Genomic DNA, 27,481 nt, shown 5'->3' on the forward strand with positions numbered 1-27,481 from the left:
AGTCTTCTCCTACACCACAGTTCAAAAGCATCAATTCTTTGGCCCTCAGCTTTCTTCACCGTCCAACTCTCACATCCATACATGACCACTGGAAAAACCATAGCTTTGACTAAACAGACCTTTGTTGGCAAAGTAATGTCTCTGTTTTTCAATATGCTATTCAGGTTGGTCATAACTTTCCTTCCAAGGAGTAAGCGTCTTTTAATTTCATGGCTGCAGTCACCATCTGCAGTGATTTTGGAGCCGAAAAAGATAAAGTCTGACACTGTTTCCACTGTTCCCCATCTATTTCCCATGAAGTGATGGGACCATATGCCATGATCTTCGTTTTCTGAATGTTGAGCTTTAAGTCAACTTTTTCATTCTCCTCTTTCACTTTCATCAAGAGGCTTTTTAGTTCCTCTTCACTTTCTGCCATAAGGGTGGTGTCATCTGCATATCTGAGGTTATTGATATTTCTCCCGGCAATCTTGATTTCAGCTTGTGCTTCTTCCAGCCCAGCGTTTTTCATGATGTACTCTGCATATAAGTTAAATAAGCAGGGTGACAATATACAGCCTTGACATACTCCTTTTCCTATTTGGAACCGGTTTGTTGTTCCATGTCCAGTTCTAAGTGTTGCTTCCTGACCTGCATACAGGTTTCTCAAGAGGCAGGTCAGGTGTTCTTATATTCTCATCTCTTTCAGAATTTTCCACACTTTATTGTGATCCACACAGTCAAAGGCTTTGGCATAGTCAATAAAGCAGAATTAGATGTTTTTCTGGAACTCTCTTGCTTTTTCCATGATCCAGAGGATATTGGCAGTTTGATCTCTGGTTCCTCTGCCTTTTCTAAAACCAGCTTGAACATCTGGAAGTTCACAGTTCACATATTGCTGAAGCCTGGCTTGGAGAATTTTGAGCATTACTTTACTAGCGTGTGAGATGAGTGCATTTGTGTGGTAGTTTGAGCATTCTTTGGCATTGCCTTTCTTTGGGATTGGAAGGAAAACTGACCTTTTCCAGTCCTGTTTATCTTACAGGTGTTATACATTAGGTTTTCTGCTAAGGAAGACAAATAAATATAGAAGATAATTTGGAGACAGGATAATGCCTGCTTTGATAAAGATATGCACAGGTAGCAATGATAAGAATTAAGAAAGAATAAATAGGAGCCTCATCTAGACAAGCAAAATCTCCCTTTAGGATAGAAGTCTTTAAGCTTTTTGTGATAATGATCAGAATGGAAATGTTTCAGGCTTTACAGGTTAGGAATTATCTGTCAGAACTACTTAAGTCTACTGTTGTAGTGTTAAAACAGCCATAGATAATATGTTTAATTAAAAAAAATAAGGAAAAAGAAAAGAAAGGTAGAAAAAGGGCAAAGGATGTTGACAGTGTTCTTTAAAAAAAAAAAGAAGAAGAAAAAGAAAATTATTTACGAAAAATAACCATATTTGCCTGAGTGCCATACTTCACTAACCCTGCCCTTGAAGAAGCTATTTGAAGGATGAATTTAATATGTGAGATGCAATTAAGGTTGGAAAAGTGATAGACTTAAATAGCTTCCTTTGTTTAAAGGTAAGTTTGCTTGAAATTAATGAAAATGTTGAACACATTTAAGTATAGAAGAAAATCACTGGATAACATACAGAATGACTACTGTTCCTTGATTTTGGGTAAGTTATCCTTTGAAAACATAAATTAAAGGAAATACAGTTTAATAAAATCTTAAAGGGAAGTCTTTGACTTAGTATATAGAAATTCAAAGCTTTCCTATTTACTTCCCTAATAGTGTCTGTTGTTTCAATCAAGTGCATTAATAATTTGGAGTTTTACCAAGTAAAATCTAAGAGCTTTTCTTGTTATTATTATTTTTTTATTTAATTTTATTTTATTATTATTTTTAATCTCAGCAAGCTGAAAAATACCCCCTCATTGAATATTATCAGAAATTTGATAAATATCTTAAAGTTCCAAAATTCTGATTCAGAATTTTTAGAATTGAGTTGAATATGTAAAATATTCAATGATCTGTGGTGCTCAGATTTCCTCTGGAAATTTATCATTCGAAATACCAAAAGTTCGGATTTAGCAACTCTTTGTATTAAAATAAGTTTCTTGAGTCTTTGATTTGTTAATTAATGTTTACTTTTCAGTCAGGCATTATACAACAATGATCTTGGAAGTATATCTCAGTTTATAAACATATAGCTTCCCATGTGGCTCAACAGTAAAGAATCTGCCTGCCAATGCAGAAACCACCTTGAGACACAGGTTCAATCACTGGGTCTGGAAGACCCCTGGAGGAGGAAATGGCAACCCACTTCAGTATTTCTTGCCTGATATTCTATGGATAGAGGAGCCTGGGGCTATGGTCCACTGGGTCGCAAAGAACCAGAGAGCTGATCACATACAAAACAACACAATGGATGAAAGTTGAGAAACAAAATCAATGAATCAAATGAAGACTTTGTACTAGGTAGCAGCTTCAACAGATAAAACCACAACTATGTGTCTCCATTTCTGTTATATTTACAGCAGAGCAAAGAATACCTTTATTCCATTCTGTGGTGCAAAGATAACAGTCTTGGCCTATATTAGGTAATAATAAGCTAATCTAATTAAGTAATGTGGGTTTCCCTGGTGGCTCAGAGGGTAAAGTATCTGCCTACAATGTGGGAGACCCCAGTTTGATCCCTGGGTCAGGAAGATCCCCTGGAGATGGAAATGGCAACCCACTCCAGTACTCTTGCCTGGAAAATCCCATGGACTGAGAAGCCTGGTAGGCTACAGTCCATGGGATTGCAAAGACTAGGACACTACTGAGCGACTTCACTTTCACTTTCAATTGAGTAATACAACTCTAATTGTATTAAAGTGATAATGAACCACACTTTACAAATGAGAAGATATCATCCCAAGAAGGAAATACCCCTTAGAAAGGTTAAGTGCTCAGAGTTAGTGCTGTTCAATAGAAATATAATGAAAGCCACATAGATAATTAATAAACTTTCAGGACCCACATTAAAAAAAAACAGCAAAAAGAAACAATAGAATCAAATTAATAAGATTAATGAGATATTTTATGTTTTTTTATGATAAATGCACCCTGGATTTTCAAGATGTAGCATATAAAAAAAGCAAAACATTATTAATCATTTTATATGCTGAAATATATTTTGAAAGCATAAGGTTAAATAGAATGTTTTATTAAAATTAATATTCTGTTATTTTTGATATTTTGTTTAGCTATGTTTCACATGGTCAACATCCGTACATGGCTAGTGCTTACTGCACTGAACAGGACATCAACAATATAAACAACATATTTGGCCCAGCAACTGCTAAGGAATGTCCAATGCAGTGGTGGTTCAAGAAGTTTTGCAGAGGAGACAAGAGCTTTGAAGATGAAGAGCACAGTGGCTAGCCATCAGAAGTTGACAACGACAACTGAGACTATCATCAAAACTGATCCTCTTGCAACTACACAAGATGTTGCCAAATAAATCAATGTCGACCATTCTACGGTTGTTCAGCATGTGAAGAAAATTAGAAAGGTGAAAAAGTTTGATATGTGCATTGCCTCATCCGTGACCACAAACCAAAAATATCTTCATTTTGAAGTGTCATCTTCTCTTATTCTACACAACAATAATGAACAATTTGTCCATCAGATTTGGACATGCAACAAAAAGTGGATTTTATACAACTACTGGCGATGATCAGCTCAATGGTTGGAACAAGAAGCTCCAAAACCCCTCCCAAAGCCAAACTTGCACCAAGAAAAGGTCACGGTCACTGTTTGATGGTCTGAGCCGGTCTGATCCACTACAACTTCTGAATCCCAGCGAAAACATTACATCTGAAAAGTACACTCAGCAGATTGATGAGATGCACGGAAAGCTGCAATGCCTGCAGTTGGCTCTGGTCTACAGAAAAGGCCCAATTCTTCTCCATGACAACACTCAACTGCATGTTGGACAACTAACACTTCAAAAGTTGAACAAATTGGGCTACGGACTTTTGTCTCATCCACCACATTCACCTGCCCTCTTGCCAACTGACTACCGCTTCTTCAAGCATCTCGACGACTTTTTGCAGAGAAAACACTTTCACACCAGCAGGAGGCAGAAAATATTTCCCAAGAATTTTCTGGAATCCTGAAGCAAGGATTTTCATGCTACAGGAATAAACAAACTTATTTCTTATTGGCAAAAATGTGCTGATTGTAATGGTTTCTATTTTGATTAGTAAATATGTGTTTGATTCTAGATACAATGATTTAAAATTTAAGGTCTGAAACTGCAATTACTTTTGTACCCATATAATATGTATATATTATATGTATTCATTATATATATATATATATATATCAAAGTGTATTACATCCTGCTTTTCAATAAGAGACCACATGTAATAAAAATAAATCATATCAATCAGCAGAGAAAGTATAATCCAACTACTATGTGATTTTACAGTGAAAACATACATATTACATTTTAGTGAATATTTGCTAATTACTTGTCAGTGATTGAAATAAACTTGTGGACAAAGCTTGGATAGAACTGATGTTATAATAAAGTTACTAAGCTAAAATTAAAATATTGCTAGCAGGACAACATAAAATTATAGTTAAATTTGACATTATTAAAGAGAAAAAATAAAGAAGGAAAAAAAGATGGTGATGGGGATGTGTGGTTGATACATTTATTCTACAAAGTAGAAGTCCATGAAGCATAGTGTAAAATGGATGAAATAAGAAATTGATGTTTATATAATTTTTATTTAAAGATTACTAAAAATTAGAGGAATGACTTAATATTGAAAGGACAAATGAGGATTGTATCAATAAAAAAATCATTTTTATTGGCAAGTAATTCACTGATTATATAAACTAATAAATAGCAAATTAAAAGTTTGCCATATATATTATTTACCTAATAGAGGAAATGGACACATCTTAAAACACAGTATTTAAAAATTCTTATGTCTTGAAAATAAAACTATGTCAGTATAGTTTTTCTGTGGCAAAGTCTTTGCAATATTTTATTTTTTACAATATTTATACATTATTAAATACAAGGGATAGGATTTTAATATCTATCAAAATAATAAAGATTCCCACAAACTTTGATGCACTACTGAGAATTTGCTTTAAGGAAATTATTCAGAGTAAAAAAGCTACATGCATGAAAATTTTTATTGTGGAATATGGACAATGTTGAAGTGTGGAAACATAACAGTAATAAAGGGATAAAATATACAAGTAGTAAACTATTAAAAAGCCTGAAGAAATTTGAATCTATGACTATACTGAAGAAATATAATTGTATGTATTCTGTTGCATTTATAATGTATTTAGAAATAGTCTAAGAAAAGTAGATGTTTGTTTTTGCTGCTCTTCTGTTTTGTATGGCTTCTGTTTTTTGGCTTTCTAAACTTTTGAGGAGTAAAGGCTCCAAAGGGAAGAGATTATGGTGGCAGAATCAGGTTGGGAAATAGAAGGATTAGAATCTAAAGATCAAGAAGAGGAGGCATGCTTGGGAAAGAGAATCAAAATTACACAGAAGAAAACAGTGGAAAGACTAGCTTGAATGTTGCAGAATTCGGTCATAATGAAGGACAATCAAGCCACTGAGCTTCCCCAAGGTTGTGTCAATCACAAGTAAAGAAACACTAAATACCCTCAACTCTGAGACAAGAAACAAACCTGTGTCAAAGCAGTGGGTCCACTAAGAGACTACCCAGGCTGGCCAAGCCCATAAATTCCTGAAAGTGACAGGAACTTCTAAACGTAAATTAGCAGCACTGTCTCAAGGTCTTCAAAGGCCAGGTGAAGTGCCTATTGAGCTAACCTGCATCAACTGCAAAGGAAGTTCACTGGTCAACTGATCCTATAGTTAAGCACTTGCTTTTGACCATGACTTGGGCCTCCCTGGTAGCTCAGACGGTAAAGAATCTGCCTGCAATGTAGGAGACCTGGATTCGATCCCTGGGTTGGGAAGATCCCCTGGAGAAGGGAATGGCTGCCCACTCCAGTATTCTGGCCTGGAGAATTCCATGGACTGTATAGACCATGGGGTTGCAAAGAGTTGGACACGACTGAGTCACTTTCACTTTCACTCGTGCTATACCTATTATTTTCTATACCTATTCTTTTGAATTGCTTATGTAGATGGATAACTTTGAAAAGTGCAATAAAAATAGTAAAGACAAAATACACAGCTGCATACATGTATCTAGCAGATATAACATGTCAAATGTCAAATCAGCACAGAAGAGGGACAGTGGCTGGTGGTGGAATATAGTGAAGAGAACTACATACTTCCCTCCTCTAACTCTGACATCTAGGCAGGAACTTGACCTCTTTCTCACACAGATTAGAAGAATAAGATAGTTGCCTGCATATTCCCTGGTAAAGCCAACCTTTTCCCCCACTACTGAAACTTTGTAGAAATAATTGTCTAGCCTCCACAAAAAAGAGGAAAAACAAAAGAAAGCGGTCACTTAAACATTTTTCTTCTACATATTTTTCTCATAGTTTTGAATATCTATGATTAGACAAGGACTGACAGCATGCTTAGTTTTAGAGATATTTCTGAGATTTACTTTCATTTTGTTAAACTTAGCTCATTTTAACATCCAGGAACCTGATCACACTAAAAGAGTTTACTTGATTTTGAAAAATATGAGAGAAATGATACGATATTGCTGAAAACAAGGATGCATTTCTATTAAGCTAAAAGATGATCACTGTAACCTTAGTGAACAACACACTAACTGGGAAATACAAATAATCTTGAGGATGAGTAGGAAGGCATAATATTTCCACATCCTGTGATGGCTGTGTTTCTGAGATAGCACTAGGAAGGCTTGAATATTCTCAAATGCTTTGTTCCACCTCTGGGGACTGCCTCCTGCCTGGTGATAAAGGTGGCTGGATTTAAGCAGGGTTGAAATACTAAAGTATTTTAATCAAATGAAATGAATTAGATTGTGGTCAAAACCTTAGATTGTGGTCAAAATCTAAAACAGTAATTTTATTTGCTCTTTTAAAAGAACTTATATTTGCAATCTATAGAGCAAATTTTCAAAGAAAGAAACTTTTATGGCTCATAATGACTATCACTATCAATCTAAAGCCTTGATTTCTCTTTCTCTAAATATTACTATAATTATCACCTACAAACTACTCCAGGCATTTTTCACAGATCCTGACTCTCCATCTGTTGTGGTTTATTATCTATCTGCTGGAGAGTTGATAGACACAAAACATCCTATCACTACACTTTCATTAATTATTGAATTAGTAAAATTTCAATTCCATCAATTGATGATTCCTTATATAAATCTGTTATCATGCCATTCTCTTCCAAATACATGTTCTGGTTTTCTTTCCTCTTTCCCATGCCAAAGTGCAATTTAAATGAGAGATCTCTCATGATTTTGTACTTAAGATGCTTGCTGTGACAACTCTTAACCTAAAACCAAACAGAATAAGAAACTCTTTATTCTGCACAATATGAACAAAGTAAAATGTGGACATCAAGAGTATAAAAAGTTATTAAAAATAAAAAACAACAACAACCCAGAAAGTGATTATTTCAAGTCACCAGAGATAGGGGCTCATAATCATAATTCATAACATCTAGAAGTAATAGTCTAGCTTAAGAAAAGGTCACCTAAGAGCATGAATCTAGAAGACTATCAGCATCTTTCTATCTAGAAATCCACAGTACTCTGCTTACCTAAAACTGCATGAAACATGTTCCTGGGCCTATTCGGGCAGAATTTAAAAGAATTCCTGTCAAACAGTCTCTTTTCCTCAGGACAGGGTGACAGATATGAGCGATCAAAGAAGTACTGTACACATAACCTTTCTTAGCTTTAGAAAGGTTCCTGATTCTGTCATAACATTAAACACTCTGAGAAAATATGACCTTGACTGCAAAATTATTGAAGAAGCTGAACACCTGGTTGTTGATTTTAGTGGATTATGTCAACTGAATTGGGGGGATAAAAAATGCCTTCAGTGATTGTTCCTTGACTCAGTGATATTTATTACTGCCATCAATAAACTAGATCGATACTTTCTTTCAGAAAAAAAAAAAGTCCTTGTTACTCACTTAGGAATCCGGGGACAGGTATTGTCCAAACTGCCATTCACCATTTCATCTTTGCCGTCCACACCTCACTCAAACTGCAGGTATATCATTCTCTTTCCTATTACAGCCATTCTTAATTCCATTATTTACCCGCTTTTAAATCGTAAGTGAAGAACACAAGGAAGTACTGTTACTTATTAGTTTACTTGAAGTGCTACAATGCCATATTGCTCAGTTTGCAAATAATGAATGAGATAACGCAATTAATTTCCAGAAAGCTCTGTTCTGAAGACATACATGGGTTATATTTGCAATTCAATTTTCAGTACTCCTTTCCAGGAGTTATTGATTCTTTGAATTTGAACTGGAACCTGGGATTCCATACTTTCCACTGGTGCCCTGCAACTAGGTGTTTGACAAATACTCATTTAAAAAATATAATTGAACATGTATTTTAAATTTTCAAATCAAGAAGCAAGTAAAGATAGGATACTAGACCAGTACTTGATGCTTTACTGGTTTCTTTCACTAAAGTATTTAAAATTCTATTTATAAAATGCTCTGTGTCTGAGATATGATGAGTACAACAGAAATGTCAAGAAATATTTTCATAAGAGCACTACACCATCATCAAAGTTACACATTAAAGGGCTGGCATGTTTTACATGCTAATATAAAGTGAGAGCCTCAGTCTTAGGTATTTCTGGTAAATGATTTAAGACTGTTTCAAGTTACTAAAAACTAATCAATTTTGCAGAGAATATTCCTGTTTAATGTTTTTGTCTTTAGAGAATCCTAAAATGCATGCTAACAATTTTTATAAGCTCTTCCACTTTTGATTTGAAAATGTAGTTCCTATCAAGTGTAAGAAATAGAATAAAAATAGATTATAGTTAGTCTATATACACTAGATATGGAGTTCAGTTCAGTTTAGTTCAGTTGCTCAGTCGTGTCTGACTCTTTGTGACCCCGTGGACTGCAGTGAGCCAGGCTTCCCTGTCCATCGCCAACTCCCAGCATTTACTCAAACTCATGCCCAGTGATGCCATCCAACCATCTCATCCTCTGTCATCCCCTGCTCCTCCTGCCTTCAATCTTTCCCAGCATCAGGGTCTTTTCAAATGAGTCAGTTCTTTGCATCAGGTGGCCAAAGTATTGGAGTTTCAGCTTCAGCATCAGTCCTTCCAATGCAAACAGCACCCTGGACTCATACTTAAAGAGATGGTGTCCAAGTTCCCAAATAGCATAAGTCTAAGACTGACTTTGAAGAAAGATTGTAACCTTGTGTTCATCTTCAAATTACACTCAGCTGGCTGCATTTATCCTTTGTCATAGTGATCTGTTACCTCCTTCCTACTTCTCTTACTTCCTATACATCCTTTTGCTAGTAGTAAGGATTGAAATTGAGGAATCTAATTATATTGCAAACCTCCTCAAAGACGTCAATGGTTATAACCGATGATATACAAATCAAATTCCTTTTCACTGAATGTTCATGGGCTGGCCTTTGCCTATGATAAAATTCTTCTCAGCTCTTTCCTAACTCAAAGTTTATGTTCCAGTAACTCTAAAATATGCACTTGTAGTTCTCAAACATATCAGACTCTCACACCCTTATGTCTACATAACTACTGTCTGAGATGACTTTGTTAATCATCAAGCATATGTTTGGTTATCATTCAAGTCTCATCTCTATTTTAATTTCTAAACATTCCATCATGCACATCTAGTACACAATTATCACCACTATATAAACTCAGCTTTGTACCTAGTAGTATCAGAATTTCCCTGTATGTGTTCTCCCAAATAGCTATAAATGCATCATGATTTTTCATTAAGACAATTTTATAATTGATATTTAAGGTCTCAGATTCATCATAGAATGTCAAAGCTGGACATGACCTTTAGATTCATTTGAACATGGCTTCTTTTTGTTAAACACAGTAAGTATGAATACATGGCAGGAGGTTGTTTTGGGAGTGAACCTCAGAGCTTAACTTTTCCAGAAGTTTAAATGTCTTGATTCACCTTTCCTCTAAAATCCAAATGTTAAGAAAACAGAATGATTAAATGTTAATTTGAAGTCATCTGTGAGAAGCCTCAACTTAACCTTCTGAGATACAAAAGTTAAAGCATTCTGCTCTTATTCATGTTTTATCTGACTTTAATGAAAAAATTTTAAATGTTATAAGAAATGTTCTAAGGTAAGACTTGTTTGTATCTATTTTTAAAATTCATGGTTGTCCCAAATGTAAAAAAAAAAAAAAAGCCTGAAATTCAAAAAGAAGATATATGTCAATGAGAAATGTAGGTAGAATCTAATGTCACAAATGTATTCACTGAATGATTATCAGTTTGGCCAATCGAGTAAAACACAGGAAAAAAAATGTCTAAATTCATGTGGCTTAAGATATACTGATTATTTTATAACCTTCCAGGAATAAGGAGAAGTCTGTAGAATTAAAAATGTCAAGCAAGAACCTTTTACTCCAAGCTGAGTATTTGTGCATATACATTATTAATATATCTGAAATCCCTTTACAATGAAGTCTGTGATGGATCACATCTGTTTGGAAGATTTCAGTAAACAACAGAATCTGACTCTAATCATTAAATTTCCAAAGGTATCTTAAGACATGCTTAGTTTATATTGTCTTCAATTGAATCTGTTTCCTTAGATTTGATGTTATCATAATATCTGAATCTCTGCCCACTTATCTTTACTGGATAGTTTTAGTTGCTCAGTCATGTCTGACTATTTGGGACCCCATGGACTTATAGCCTACCAGGCTCCTCTGTCCATGGAATTCTCCTGGCAAGAATACTGGAGTGGGTATTCCCTTCTCCAGGATGTCTGGAGTGGGTATTCCCTTCTTCAGGTATTCCTTTCTCCAGGGTGTCTTCCCTTGCTTGATAAGGTATATGTGTATTTCTTTCTGGGGAGATTTCTTATGAGGAACTATGAAGGATATGATATTTAACCTTGTTTTATGGTTTAGTTATTGGCCTAAAGAGGTTCTAAAGAAGCTTAATACTATAGAAAACATAGGGAAATTTCCCCACAAGTGTTTTTATTTTATAGATGCTGGCACAATACAAGAGACTCCCTGATCAGAGGTATAAGATTTTATTACTTGAAGCACAACGGCACCGCAGGCTACAGGGCTGCACTTGTTTCCCTCAGCACCACCTCCCACCATGTCCTACAGCGTGATACAGAGCAGCCAGATGCATGCTGAACATGCAGAAGGTTTACATCACAGGTAAGGAAACCATGAGTTTAAGGAGTCCTAACTATATAAGGCAGCTGCTAGCAAGTCTACCCAAACTTTATCCCAGATGGAGACACAATACTTATTAAAATGGACAAAAGCAAATCACTACTATGGCATGAAGAGAGTCATTAACACTATCATTAAAGTTGTATCCTATACAAACCTCCTTTAAAAGATACTCCAGAACTAATATTTTGCAAAACAGAGAGCACCAGGCCTAGATAGGTTCACTGGTACATTGTACCACTTAAGAAATATATTCTACCAATTTTCTACAATCTCTCTCAGGGGACAGAAGTGGAAAGAATACATTTTAACACAGCCTGTGAGGCCAGCATTCCCCTAAAATCCAAAACCAGATAAAAATTTTACATGGAAAGAAAATTACAAGCCAATATTTCTCATAAAAATATGTGTAAAAATCCTCACCAAAATATTAGCAAATAGAACCAACAGTTTATGAAAAGAATTATACACCTCATCCAAGTGGGATTTATTGTAAGCATGAGAAGGTGGTTCAACATTTGAAAATCAATTAATGCAATCCTTGATATCAATAAGCTAAATAAAGAAAACTCACATGATCACATAAGTAGGTGAAGAAAAAGCATTTGATAAAATCCAACACCTATTAATGACAGAAATTCTTCATAAAATAAGAATAGAGGAGAACTTATGCAGCTTAATAATGAATATCTACAACAAGCATACAGCTAACATCATACTTAATGCTGAGAAACTCGAAATTTTCCTACTAAGATCAGATACAAGGCAAGAAAGGCTACTATCACCACTCCTTCTCAATATCTTACTTGAAGTTCTAGCTAATGGAACAAGATAATAAAAGGGAATAAAATCTACACATATAGGAAAGGAACACACAACTGTCTTGATTGACAGATGACATGATTATCTATGTAGAAAATTCAAAAGTATCAACAAATAAACCCCTGGAAGTAATAAACAATTATAGCAAAGTAAAAGAATACAAGGCTACTATATAAAAGTCAGTCATTTTTCTATGTACCAGTAATGAACGAGTGAAATTTGAAATAAAAAAGATATAATCTCTGAGTTTTCCGTGGTGGTCCAGTGGTTAGGACCTTGCCTTCCAATGCAGGGGGTGCAGGTTCGATTCCTAGTTGTAGCTAGGATCCCACGTGCCTCATGGCCAAAGGACAAAGCATAAAACAAGCAATATTGTAACAAAATAAATTTTAAAAACTTAAAAAAAACACAATCCCACTTAAATTAGCATCCAATAAATTACTTAGGTATAAATCTAATAAAATGTGTAAAATACCTATATGAAGAGAACTACAAAAATTTGATAAATGAAATAAAAAAACTAAATAAATGGAGAGATAGTCCATGTCATGGATACAAACACACAATACTTTTAAGATAACAGTTCTTTGCAACTTGATCTATAGATTCAATAGCAATCAAAATCCTAGAAAGCTATTTATATACAGTAAGAAACTGTTTCAAAAGTTTAAATGGAGAGGCAGAAGACAGAGAATAGCTAACATGATACTGAAAGTAAAGAACAAATTTGAAAAACTAATATTATCCAATTTCAAGGCTACAGTAATCAAGAAATCGGGGTGTTGGCAAAAGAACAAATAAATAGATCAGTGGGACAGAATGGATAGCCCCTAAACATCATTATAGTCAAGTGATCTTTGACAATGGTACAGCAGCTTTGGAAGATAGTTTAGCAGCTTCTTATAAATAAAACTTTACATATTACTTCTCTGTGATCCAGAAACCAGGCTCCTTGGTATCTACCAGTTGACTTGAAACAGACTACTATATATTTTTCCAGCAAAGACAGTTTTATTTGGGATCAGCAGGGAATTGCAATTCAGGGTCTGAAATCACTGCAAACCACACCCAAGTCTGAAACAGGAAGGGAAGGAGAATGCTTTCATAGAGATGAAAAGGAAGTTGGGAGGGTTCTAGGAAACAAAGTCCATGGCTTTTCACTGGCTGAATCTTTGCCAGGGAAGAAGTTTTTCTTCTTCTTACTGGTCTCTCTTATCATCACAGGATGTGAGAGCACCCCATTTTGGTCTCCCAACTCTATTTAATTGAGATTTCATTAAATTTTTATATAACTGAAGAATTCCAAACTTATGTCCATACATTTAAATCCACACAAATTCTGCACAGAGAAGTTTACAGCAGTTTTACTTACAACTGCCTTAACTTGGAAGCAACCAAGGTACTTCAGTAGGCAAATTTATAAATAAACTATGGCACTTCCAGACAATGGAACATTATTCAGCACCAAAAGCAAATGATCTACCACATTATGAAAAGATATAGAGGGACATTAAATGCATAGAAGGATCATAAATGCATATTATTAATAGTAAGTCAGTCTGGAAAGGCTCCTCCACATTGTATGATTCTGGTGGGAGATACTGATAACGGGGGAGGCTGTTTAGGTATAGGAATTGTATGGGAAATCTCTGTACTTTCTCTCAATTATTCTGTGAATCTAAAACTCTTCTAAAAGTAAGTCTTTATAATCATAATGTTAGATACTCCAGAACAAAATTTGATTCAAGACATGCAGAAACATGAGAGCTCTATGCAGAATGTTTTCCCAATTTTTTTAGAATCTTAAGGTTCTTTAGGGCCTCTTCAAACCATTAGGCAGTAACTGAATTGTTGTTGTGTTTAGTCGCTACGTCATGTCTGACTCTTTGCTACACCATGGACTGTAGTCCACTCGGCTCCTCTGTCCATGGGGTTCTCTTGGCAAGAATACTAGAGGGGGTTGCTATTTCCTTCTCCATATTTTATTTCTTCTTTATATAACTTTAACAAAACCTTCAAGAAGCTCTCAAAGTTGTTAAAAATGACAATTTCAATATTGTTTAAAAAAAACATCAGTTCAGTTCAGTTCAGTTCAGTGGCTCAGTCATGTCCGACTCTTTGCGACCCCATGAATCACAGCACGCCAGGCCTCCCTGTCCATCACCAACTCCCGGAGTTCACTCAAACTCATGTCCATCGAGTCGGTGATGCCATCCAGCCATCTCATCCTCTGTCGTCCCCTTCTCCTCCTGCCCCCAATCCCTCCCAGCATCAGAGTCTTTTCCAATGAGTCTATTCTTCTCATGAGGTGGCCAAATATTGGAGTTTCAGCTTCAGCATCAGTCCCTCCAATGAACACCCAGGACTGATTTCCTTTAGGACGGACTGGTTGGATCTCCTTGCAGTCCAAGGGACTCTCAAGAGTCTTCTCCAACACCACAGTTCAAAAGCATCAATTCTTCTGTGCTCAGCTTTCTTTATAGTCCAACTCTCACATCCATACATGACCACTGGAGAAACCATAGCCTTGACTAGACGGACCTTTGTTGGCAAAGTAATATCTCTGCTTTTCAATATGCTATCTAGGTTGGTTATAACTTTCCTTCCAAGGAGTAAGTGTCTTTTAATTAACTGAATAGTAACTTTTAAGTAACTGAGCAGACCTATGCAAATAATGACCTTTCGAAGCATCCGATTTCTGCTGTAATCTTATTGTACACAGTGGTACCTGGGTTATTTTTTTCAGGTTCAGATTCCCTGAGTGGAGATTGAAAGGATTATTGTGCAAATGATATAGTGATGAAATTATGTCAGTAAAACCTATGAAAGAGAGGAAGCAAGATTAAGCAGGGAAAAAAAAAAAAAAGCTGGATAAAGATTTGACTTCTCTAGTTTCAGCCTGAACCAACAGAGAGCATAAATGCCAGGACAAAGTGGTCAACCTTGAGGGAAGGTTGCTAGCTTTCAGTACTCCCATATCTGTCAGTCTTTGGCTTTATCCATGCCTAGGGTGAGTGCAAACTGTGAGCTACTTCTGTGTGTTTAAGAAAATTCCACTTTGCCAAGACCATTTTTCAAGACAAGGGAACAGCGTTCAACTATTGTCAGCCAACACTCACAGACGCTGAGACATAGGCACTCCAGTCCAATAAAGGTGATGTAGGCAGGGCACCAAGGGTGAGGACTACATAGCATAGTGGCTTTATATAACATAATTTGGCTTCAAAGAATCATAAATTGCCTTAGAAATGTATTACATAAGAAGCCTTAAAACATACATGTGTCAAATTTTCCCCACAAGCACATACATGTACTTATGTACACACATTTATATATAGTTCCACTGTAATAAATATGAAATATATATATATTCAATTGATATAAATTTGCCTTTATATTTTATAATTTGTGAATCATTTCTAATTAGAAAGGTGATTGATTTAATTATTTGCCTAGAAATTCTAGACAATGCCTGATTTTTTTTTTTTTTCTCACATAATCCCTGCAGCATGTTCTGGCAATGAAAACCATTTCAGATACATTAGCATTGTACTTAAGGTTGTGATAATTACTATTCAAAAGAGTCCTGTAGTATATAAATATTTAAATGTCATACTAAGTATATCAGTTTTGTGGCTTTTAGCACTCTCTTCAAATGGTTGCTCATATATCCTTCTTTGATTTTTCTCCCAATTCAAAGACAAAATAACTAAATCATAACCATAAAAGAATTCTGCTTTTTAAGTTTTATTTAAAAGTTCGGCACCCCAACAGCTATTGGTGAGTCTTTACAAAGATAGAGAAATTAAGAAATGATAATTGACTCCCTATTTGAGGTACAATAATTCTGTTCTAACAAAAGTTGTTTCTCTTTTTAAGAACTTAGGCAGTGTCTTGTCAAAATTAAATACCCTTTTATATTTTCTTATATTAGGGCCCCTTTTGGCACATAAATTCAAAATGCCAGTACACTGCTTTAATTATACTGGTCATAGGGAACAATCCTTTAGTGTTTTTCAGGATGCTGAAGATCACAAGATGCAGAATGCTCTATATTTAAAAAAGAAAAAAAAAAGGATGTCCAGGAGACAAATTCCTTAAACAATAGTGAAGGTCACTGAAAATGCCCTTCATTTATGTTGAAGCTGCCAAACATCCTTTTCATTCAAACATTTTGTTTCAGTGCGTGGAGATTTTAATGTGATATGAGAGTGAGTCTGAATTACTAAATGAAAAAACTCTATGTGTTCTGACCTAAATGAGATACCTGTGAGAAATCCATCACTGTTTGCCATTCAGACCAACAGAAGCTTACGCATTTCCTTATGCTACTCTAGTTTGTCTTCATTACGTCCAGTGGCAGAGAGAGACATCAATTTACATTTTCAAGACAAGTAATACTTTACGTGTACAAGTGTGATTTTGTGCAATCCTCATAATTCCTTGAGAAAGGTTATTTTTATTTCTGTTATTCAAAACAAGGACATTCTTCAAGAGAAATATACATTACAAAATAGAAAAAATACTATTCTTGTCCTATGATTTGTATGTGAGCATGGGGACTATAGGCTGATGTGAAGATGGACCTTTCAAGCTAGGCTGAAGTAAGGCTAGTAAGTAAGGCTAAGTCACCTCTCTTAGGCTAGTAAGTAGGCTAGTAAGTAAGGCTAGTAAGTAAGGCTAAGTCACCTCTCTCACCATTTTGAAAGCAACTGCACAGTTGCAAGAGATCTGAAAACCATGCAGAAGTAGGATGAAGGTATAAAAAGAAACACAGATTCTGTTTCAAGTACTGTATACTGTAAACAATGGAAAAAGTATAGAAACAATAAAAAAGGTTACAACTGTCTTGATGAAGTAAACCTTGGCTCTACTGGCATTTCCAAGTAGAAAGCCAACTGCCACTGCTCTATAAAATTACACAAGCACAAATATTAATATTTAAGTAATGATCTAGGGATACTGAAAAATGTTTCATTTCTACCTGCATCATCATATGTTCAATTGAAAATAATAGAGTGGTTAAATACGTTTAATATTGGGGCTTACTGGCAGTTCATTTCGATAAAAACTGATGATTCCTGAAGTTGCAACATATGTAAAAGAAGACATATTTGACCAGGAGTTGAAACATCTGGTTTCTATTAGTAAATTTCTCATGACCATTCTGAATGTCAGTTTCTTCATCAGTTAAATAAAGAGGTTGGATCAAATTATCTGTAAATTCTCTTTTGGATGGATGCATTGTGATTCTATGTATGGAAACACTCTAGAACCAAAACACAACTTTATTTATTTATTTATTTATTTGCATCCTACTTCAACTCTGTGTTCTTTTTTTTTTTCCTTTTTTTAAAAATTTTATTTTATTTTTAAACTTTACATAATTGTATTAGTTTTACCAAATATCAAATGAATCTGCCACAGGTATACATGTGTTCCCCATCCTGAACCCTCCTCCCTCCTCCCTCCCCATACCATCCCTCTGGGTCATCCCAGTGCTCTAGAATACATTGAAATACTTTATAAGGTGTATATTTAAATATAAATGTTCATTAATATTTCAAAATTGTTTATATTTAGAAAATCTAAGTAATTTTATTTATTAAAATACGTAGACAAGCAGTATAATTTTCTTATAAAATACATTTTTCTAATATATAATTAAATATTAATCCTAGAAGACATCTAATTTAGACAACTGTTACATAAACCATTACTCTATATCTAAAGGACTATTGAGATTTCATACATTCAAAATGAGATTACTACATAATAAAGTCTTATTTTTTAAATAAGTTAACCAATAATTATTATTTTTAATAGAAATTTATTTATTTTAATTGGAGGCTAATTACTTTACAATATTGTACTGGTTTTGCCATACATCTACATGAATCCACCACGGGTGTACATGTGTTCCCCATCCTGCACCTCCTCCCACCTCCCTCCCCATAACATCTCTCTGGGTCATCCCAGTGCACCAGCCCCAAGCATCCTGTATCATGCATCAAACCTGGACTGGCGATTCATTTCATATATGATATTATACATGTTTCAATGCCATTCTCCCAAATTATCCCACCTTCTCCCTCTCTCTCTCCCACAGAGTTCAAAAGACTGTTCTTTACATCTGTGTCTCTTTTGCTGTCTCGCACACAGGGTTATCATTACCATCTTTCTAAATTCCATATATATGCGTTAGTATACTGTATTGGTGTTTTTCTTTCTGGCTTACTTCACTCTGTATAATAGGCTCGTTTCATCCACCTCATTAGAACAGATTCAAATGTATTCTTTTTAATGGCTGAGTAGTACTCCATTGTGTATATGTACCACAGCTTTCTTATCCATTCATCTGCTGATGGACATCTGGGTTGCTTCCATGTCCTGGCTATTATAAACAGTGCTACAATGAACATTGGGGTACACGTGACTCTTTCAATTCTGGTTTCCTCTGTGTGTATGCCCAGCAGTGGGATTGCTGGGTCATAAGGCAGTTCTATTTCCAGTTTTTTAAGGAATCTCCACACTGTTCTCCATAGTGGCTGTACTAGTTTGCATTCCCACCAACAGTGTAAGAGGGTTCCCTTTTCTCCACACCCTCTCCAGCATTTATTGCTTGTAGACTTTTGGATCGCAGCCATTCTGACTGGCATGAAATGGTACCTCATTGTGGTTTTGATTTGCATTTTTCTGATAATTGTGATGTTCAGCATCTTTTCATGTGTTTGTTAGCCATCTGTATGTCTTCTTTGGAGAAATGTCTGTTTAGTTCTTTGGCCCAAACACTCTCTGACATAAATCACAGCTGGATCCTCTATGACCTACCTCCCAGAATATTGGAAATAAAAGCAGAAATAAACAAATGGGACTTAATTAAAATTAAAAGCTTCTGCACAACAGAGGAAACTCTAAGCAAGGTGAAAAGACAGCCTTCAGAATGGGAGAAAATAATAGCAAATGAAGCAACTGACAAATAATTAATCTCAAAAATATACAAGCAACTCCTGCAGTTCAATTCCAGAAAAATAAATAATTATTTTTTAAAAATCTATGAGTTAATTGTAAAATAAAGGACTTTTAGTGAGCATGTAAGATTAAGATCACATTATTTTTAATTATATTTACTGAGAATGTTAATGTCTTTTTAAAGTGATATGTGGTTCTCTAAATAAAAAGTAAAACTTTTCTTCACAGTTTTGTATTATCATAATATTTTACCTCCTATTCAGTGTAATATAGCTATTTGAAAAGAGTGACTGAATGAGTTTGTATGCCTTCTTCTTCACACTATGAGTTTGTACCAAGAAATTGTAAAAAAATTTGAAATTGTTATAAATAAAAGATAAGTAATTTGGAAGCTTGAGCCTCAAATCAGAGTTTCACATTTCATGTTCTCTGGTATATTTATCTAGCAATAGGTAGATAGATAGTATGAGAGATACAGATATGCCTGGAGTGTACTGATATTGCCTTTGAAATTTGATCATCTTCCAGAGAAGAATGCTTCATTTAAATATATATGTAATGGGTCATTTTTTAAAAAGTAGTCATTTTCATTGAAAAGGACAGTCGTTTATAAATCTGATCAACAGATGCACTCGTCATAAAATTACTATGATTGGAAGGATACACAGAAAATAATTGTCTGCTTCTCTTTCTCATGCCTGGTATCATCAATCTCTTGTCTCTGCACTCAGGTTCTACTCTAATGTCAGTTACTTTTATCAAATTATCAGTGTTCAGGCTTTGTAACAGAGCTGTCAAATTTCATACTGTGAATCTCTTTGACCATAAAATATTCAAATTTATCAGCCAAATATATTCCAACGTGCTGACAATGAAAATAATACACAAACACCCCTCAGAAATATTGAAGGCTCAAATCCAAATCATTGCCACAAGTTGCACATTGCAATAAAGCAAATCACACAGATTTTGGGTCCCCAGTGCATACAGAAGTTGTGTTTATACTATACTGTAGTCTGTTGTGTGCAATAGCATTATGTCTAAAAATCAACGCATGTTCTTTAATTTAAATTGCTTTATTGCTAAAAAAAAAAAAAAATGCTGTATTCTGAACTCGCAGCAAGTCATACACTTTTTGCTGGCAGTGGTTCTTGTTTTGATGTTGATGGCTGCTTACTGACGAGGGTGGTGGCTGCTGAAAGTTGAGTTGGCTGTGGCAATTCTTTAAAATAACAAAACAATGCAGTCTGCTGCTTCAATTCACTCCTCTGTTTAAGAACAGTTTCTCTGTAGCTGCAGTACTGTTTGATAACATACACCTCAAGTAGAACTTCTTTCAAAATTGACATCAGTCCTCTAGAACTTGCTGTAGCAATTTAGTAATATCTTCAGGTTTCACTTCTAATTCAAGTTCTCTTGCTATTTCTACAGTATCTGCAATTATTTCCAACACTGAAGTCTTGAACCCCTCAAAGTCATCCATGAGGATTTGAATCAATGTCTCCCAAACTTTTGTTAATGATGAAATGTTGACCTCTGCCCATGAGTCACAAATGTTTTTAATGGCATCTAGGATGGTGAAGTTTTCATTCCAATTCCAAATAAAGGCAATGCAAAAGAACGCTCAAACTACCATACAATTGCACTTATCTCACACGCTAGTAAAGTAATGCTCAAAATTCTCCAAGCCAGGCCTCAGCAATACGTGAACCGTGAAGTTCCAGATGTTCAAGCTGGTTTTAGAAAAGGCAGAGGAATCAGAGATCAAATTGCCAACATCTGCTGGATCATCTAAAAAGCAACAGAATTCCAGAAAAAAAAAATCTATTTCTGCTTTATTAACTATGCAAAAGCCTTTGACTGTGTGGATCACAATAAACTGTGGAAAATTCTGAAAGAGATGGGAATACCAGACCACCTGACCTGACTCTTGAGAAACCTGTATGCAAGTCAGGAAGCAACAGTTAGAGCTGGACATGAACAACAGACTAGTTCCAAATAGGAAAAGGAGTATACCAAGGCTGTATACTGTCACCCTGCTTATTTAACTTATATGCAGAGTACATCATGAGAAACGCTGGGCTGAAGGAAGCACAAGCTGGAATCAAGATTGCCGGGAGAAATATCAATAATGTCAGATATGCAGATGACACCACCCTTATGGCAAAAAGTGAAGAAGAACTAAAGAGCCTCTTGATGAAAGTGAAAGAGGAGAGTGAAAAAATTGGCTTAAAGCTCAACATTCAGAAAACTAAGATCATGGCATCTGGTTCCATCACTTAATGGCAAATAGATGGGGAAACAGTAGAAACAGTGGCTGACTTTATTTTTGGGGGCTCCAAAATCTCTGCAGATGGTTCCCACAGCCATGAAATTAAAAGACACTTACTCCTTGGAAGGAAAGCTGTGACCAACATAGTTTATTAAAAACCCATGGCATTACTCTACCAACAAAGGTCTGTCTAGTCAAAGGTATGGTTTTTCCAGTAGTCATGTATGGATGTGAGAGTTGGTCTATAAAGAAAGCTGAGCACCAAAGAATTGATGCTTTTGAACTGTGGTGCTGGAGAAGACTCTTGAGAGTCCCTTGGACTGCAAGGAAATGCAACCAGTCCATCCTAAAGGAGATCAGTCCTGGGTGTTCACTGGAAGGACTGAGGTTGAAGCTGAAACTCCAATACTTTGGCCATGTGGTGCAAAGAGCTGACTCATTTGAAAAGAACCTGATGCTGGGAAAGATTGAAGGCACGAGGAGAAGGGCATGACAGAGGATGAGATTGTTGGATGGCGTTACTGACTCCATGGAGATGAGTTTGAGTAGACTCTGGGAGTTGGTGATGGACAAGGAGCCTGGCCTGCTGTGACCCATGGGGTTGCAAAGAGTCGGACACAACTGAGCAACTTAACTGAACTGAGCTGAGGATGGTGAATGCTTTCCCAAAGTTTTTGATTGACTGCCTTAGAGCAATCACAATCTATGGCAGCTATACCCTTAGGAAATGTATTACTTCAATAGTAACACTTGAAAGTCAAAATTATCATGTGATCCATGCTCTTTAGAATGGATGTTGTATTTGTAGGCACAAAAAACAACATTAACCTCATTTTTCATCTCCATCAGAGACCTTGGGTGATCAGGTGCATTGTCAATGAGCAGTAATATTTTGAATGAAAATTTTTTTGTTTCTAAGCAGTAAGTGTCGATGGTAGATTGAAAAGACTCTAGGAATCACGTTGGAAACAGATGTGCTGTCATCCATGCAGACTACCACCCTTACCCCAATGTTGGCTTTAAAAACCCTTTATTAAAATCTATCAAGAAGTTCAAGTCTTATGAGCATCAACTGCATGTTGTCCTTGCTTGGCACCCTGAAAATAAATGCTGTACTTCCCTTTACTATAACCAGGTGTCAGTAAACTGGCTTTACTGTGTGTCTGCAAACAAACTCAAGTTCAACTGGTATTTTGCACAGTAAACACAAAAATCTCAAAGTTACCCATGGGTTTTCTTAGCTGAACATATGAACCAAAAATCACATGATGAGATACATGATAGAATGTGTTTTTACATTTTGGAGATTAAAATCTATTTTGAATGTTTCAAATTATTTGTTTTAATATTGTTTGGAATTCAGAATATTTGGGATATTTTTGTCAGACCAGTATACACTAGGAGAGTCATCTTTAAAAAGTAATTCACTTCAGTAACTTAGAAAAGTAATTGGAATGAAAGATGTACACTTTATATAGTCTGTCACACTTCAAATTATAAGCTCTTATGCATCAGAAAGCAATGATTATTTATTAAACCATTATTACCCCAGGATTTATTTCTCTGTGCATTCTTACTAATATCCTCACCCACATATGCTATCTCAAGCAAAAAAGAAGGGGGTACCTGGATATACTGCATTTACAGCTTTTCATTATATATACCTGACTATTATTGTAGTTGCTCTATGAGTCTGAACACAGTGAGACTTTAATCCTAAGTCTGCTGAAACAGAGAAGAAAGTTCATGCTCATAAATGCAGGATTTTAAAGTTATATCAAACTAAATCCAACCAACAAAAGCATTTGTAATAGCGTAAGTGATATTTGTGGAATTATTTCTGGGTTATATCTTCTTATGCATGGTTTAAATCTCAGGGCTACCATACAAGTAGTCTCTACACAAAAGTGATTCTGATCAACTGTCTGCACTTACAAATCCCACACAGTTGAGGAAGGAAATGGATAAATGGATGTTGTACAAAAGATTCAAATGACAACAGCTGCAGACAAGCTGCGCATCTGGCACATTCTGACTTGTTATCTCCACACAGCGGAAGTGACAAGTGGTTTCCTTAATCCTGTGATCATGCTCTGTACAATCTGAATCATTTTCCCATAACTTCTGGACCTCCTACAGACATCTATGTTCCAAATTTCATCTTTCATCGCATTACATCATAGTATTGCAGCAGTTTACCATGGCGCTGTAAACTGATATTTTACATGCTGCCTTTGTATGCATTTAATACTGATAAAAAGAAAATTACTCAGAACAGTAATGGGTCAGACAGGCAAGTAAGAATTATTTGGAGATACAGCAGCCACACACAATGTTATCAGTGGCAGTGTTTTTTCTTGTTAGTTTCAATTTGACAAATATTTATCACAGCCTGCATTGTGGGTGAAAGCAAAAATGTAATCCCTGTATTCAGGAAGACAAAAATTACATATGAGACATTTACATATAATACAGATAGTGCTTAAGATGTGTAAAATTTAAGTTTTATATATGTTCTAAAATGATGTAGCTAAGGATATTTATAAAGTAAATTCACCCACCCTTGTGGTGACATTCTCTTAGCGATCACAATAGCTACAGTTTTTGAGCACTCACCACCTACCAGTCACTACCATTAACTCATTTAATTGTCCCAACTACTGCGTAAGTCATTTTGTATTATTAGACTATCAGGCCACAGATGAAAATATAGATTTGTGTGAAGTTAAATACGTCTGCACTAAGTGGAGATGAGATTCAAGCCCAGGATTCTATGAGTGTGGAGATCATTTTCTTAAGCCTTTTGCCACCCTACCTAGTTAGGTGCTAGTATGCACTGTATTTTTACCCAACTGTATTGAGATACAACTGATATTCAACATGTGTAACTTTACGGGGTACCGCACATTGATTTGATACACCTACATACTGCACTATGATTACTACCTTCAGTTCAGTTCAGTCGCTCAGTCATGTCCGACTCTGTGACCCCATGAATCGCAGCACGCCAGGCCTCCCTGATCACTACCTTAGTGTTAGCTAATACCACCATCAAGTCACATAATATGACTTATTTCCTATGCTAAGCCCATTTAAGATCTACTCGCCAGTGACTTATGCTTATACAGTACAGTACTGCTCTCTAGAGTCCCAGTGTTGTGCACTGGATCCCCAGAACTACTGAACATCTGTACCCTTTCACCAACCACTCATTTACCCCCACATGGCAGCCCTTGGTAATCACAAATTTAGTCTCTGTTTGGCTTTTTCACAGTACTTTTATAAAGTTCTCAGGAATAACAGACAGATTTTGCAACTGAAGGGACATCTTCAATGACTGGAGGAGATGTTACTGGCTTCTGGTGGATAGAGATCAGAGATGCTGCAAATCACCATATACTATACAGGATGAATCCTTATAATCAAGAATTATCCTGCTCAAAATATTAGGAGTGGCAATGATATTTTAACTAGACCATTATTTGTTGCAAAAGGCTGTCTTACATGTAATTTTGTTAGCCACACCTCAGCCTCTGTATAGGACTTCCCTGGTGGCTTGGACGGTAAAGAATCTGCCTGCAATGCAGGAGACCTAGGTTTGACCCTGAATCAGGAAGATCCCCTGGAGAAGGGAATGGCTACCCCCTCCAGTATTCTTGCCTGGAGAATTCCATGGACAGAGGAGCCTGGAAGCTATAGTCTATGGGATCACAAAGAATCAGACAAGACTGAGAGACTAACACCCACACACACACACACATACACACACCTCTATACAGTAGAATGCAATAACATTCCCTCCTCCAATTATGACAATAAATATCTGCAGATATGAAAAAATATCCCCAGATGGATCAGCAGCTGACACCTCTCCTTAAGAGCCAGGCCCTGGAGTAATTAGCTCATAGTCAAGTGAGAAAGACAGAGAAGTAGTCTGCCAGATAGTCATGATATTTCATATAGCTAAAACAGAGAGAGAGAAGACATCAGGAAATTAATGTTGCTTAGGTCAATTCATGGAGTCTTCACTATGATGTGACTGAAGGGGGTTTTAAGGATAAAAAAATAATATCTATCACAGAAAAAAAAAAGAGAGAAGCCACTCAATTCAATGGGAGAAGACTGTACAAAGCCATAGCAGAGAATAGGAAAATGTGGCCAATGCAGGAAGTGAGGACATGTTCATGTGGCTCCTCAATGAGGTGACAGCAGGTGTGATGCTTAATTTTATGTCAACCTGACTGGACCACAAGGTATTCAGACTTGGCCAAACATATTCTGGGTGTGTCTCTGAGGACATTTCTGGATAAGATTAACATTTGAATCTGTAGACCCAGTAAAGCAAGCAGATTACCCTCCCCAAAGAGGGTGGGCCTCATCCAATCAACAGAAGAACAAAAAGGCTGAGTCAGAGGGAATTTCTACCTGATTGCTAGAGCTGTGACATTGCTCTTTTCTGGCCTTCAGACTCCTCCTGAAACATTAGCTTTCCTTGTATCTTAAGTTTGATGGTTTTGTGGTTGGAATTTACATCATCAGCTCTTCTGGTTCTCAGACATTCAGATGCAGTTGGTACTAGGTCTCCAGCCACAATCAGATAGTCATGGGAGCCAATTCCTTGTAATAAACTTTAAAAGTCCCTCTCTGTAGAGAAGTGTCACTAATACAAAGAGTGATAGGTGATGGATAATAAAGAAAAGGTCAGAGAGTAAGGCTGGTGTCAGACTCAAGGCCTTGTATAATGAACTAAGACATTTCAGGCTAACCCAGAAGGAGAAACATGAGCTAAGATAAAATTTTTACATGTCTGTCATTTTTCATGCACTGTTTGCCACAATGGGGGAAGCCAGTATCAGATAATATATGCTTGTTCATGAGTTTAGTGGTGTGAGGAAAAGGGTTTTTGTTGTTGTTTTTTTTTTTGGACAATATGGAGTAGCGCCTGGAAGCGAGAGGCTGGATGAAAAGTCCTATTACTCTAAACCAGGCAAGAGATGGTAAGAATGGGTACAGGTTACTAACCAGAGAATTAAGAAAGGACAGTGTAGGCAGAAGGAACAACACACAAGGTAATATGATAAAGAGGAATGCTGGAGGCACAGTGACTCTTCATTATTCAACAATATATCATATAATTTATCCCTTGTATTCCAACATGATTTCTTGACTCAAAGAGGCCATATTTTTATTGTTTCACTTCCCCAAAAGCAGGGATAAATTCACAAGGTTAACAATGTAAGTATCATCTCTTACAGCCTTCCAGACTGTTTCTAAACCATGCAAGTAACACACTGTCAGCCTAAAACAGACTGCCAGTTACTTCTCTACCAAAAAAAAAAAAAAAAATTAGTTTATTTGAGATGAATAAAGAATTGCAATTTACGGATTTTTCAATCATGACAAAACATATGCAGATCCCTACACAGCAAAAGGAGAACTCTTTTAAAGAGAAGAAAAATTGGGAGTAAAGTTAGGAGGGCTAGGGTAAACAGAGTGCATTGGAGAAACAAAGAGTCTGAAGGTTAGTAGTTTCTGCACTGGTTGAGTCATGACTGGTTCTCATTGGCTGAGCTTTTGTCAGGCAAGAAGGGGAAGTCTTCTTCCTGTTTCATTCTGCTGTTAGTGGTGGGGTGTGAAAGCTCCCCCTTGTGGCTTCCCCACTCTATTTTAATTGAAGTCAATATTCATTAACTTTTATAATATAAAGTAAATACATAAAACATTCCTTCTCCTTTTTCTAAGTAGTGCAATACATGAATTTGAATGAGGTCTCCTACCCTCAACTGAATACACAGGTTACTTGGTTCTTACACAGAACAACCAGCTACAGTCAACTATTTAAAAGAGCCCTTATCAAGAGAGCCAGATTTCTCCCATCTACAAACAATAAATTTATGGAACTTTGATGATCAGATAATTATTAGGCCATTTTGATATATAGTCCTCTCTATTAACTGCATAACATGTGTCTAGGCAGAAAACAAACACAGAAGCTGAAAGTCAGGAAGCCAACAAGGTTTTCTTTTTCTCTGTATTTTATCTGAG

At 36.0% G+C, this 27,481-nt stretch overlaps 1 pseudogene; it reads left to right on the forward strand.

Annotated features, from left to right (window-relative positions):
- The first annotated feature begins 3,261 nt into the window (after window positions 1–3,261).
- Window positions 3,262–4,235, forward strand: LOC113902112 (annotated as a pseudogene).
- The last annotated feature ends 23,246 nt before the right edge of the window (window positions 4,236–27,481 follow it).

The sequence above is a fragment of the Bos indicus x Bos taurus genome, chromosome 12 (assembly GCF_003369695.1).
Source record: "Bos indicus x Bos taurus breed Angus x Brahman F1 hybrid chromosome 12, Bos_hybrid_MaternalHap_v2.0, whole genome shotgun sequence".
NCBI classification, from domain to species: domain Eukaryota; kingdom Metazoa; phylum Chordata; class Mammalia; order Artiodactyla; family Bovidae; genus Bos; species Bos indicus x Bos taurus.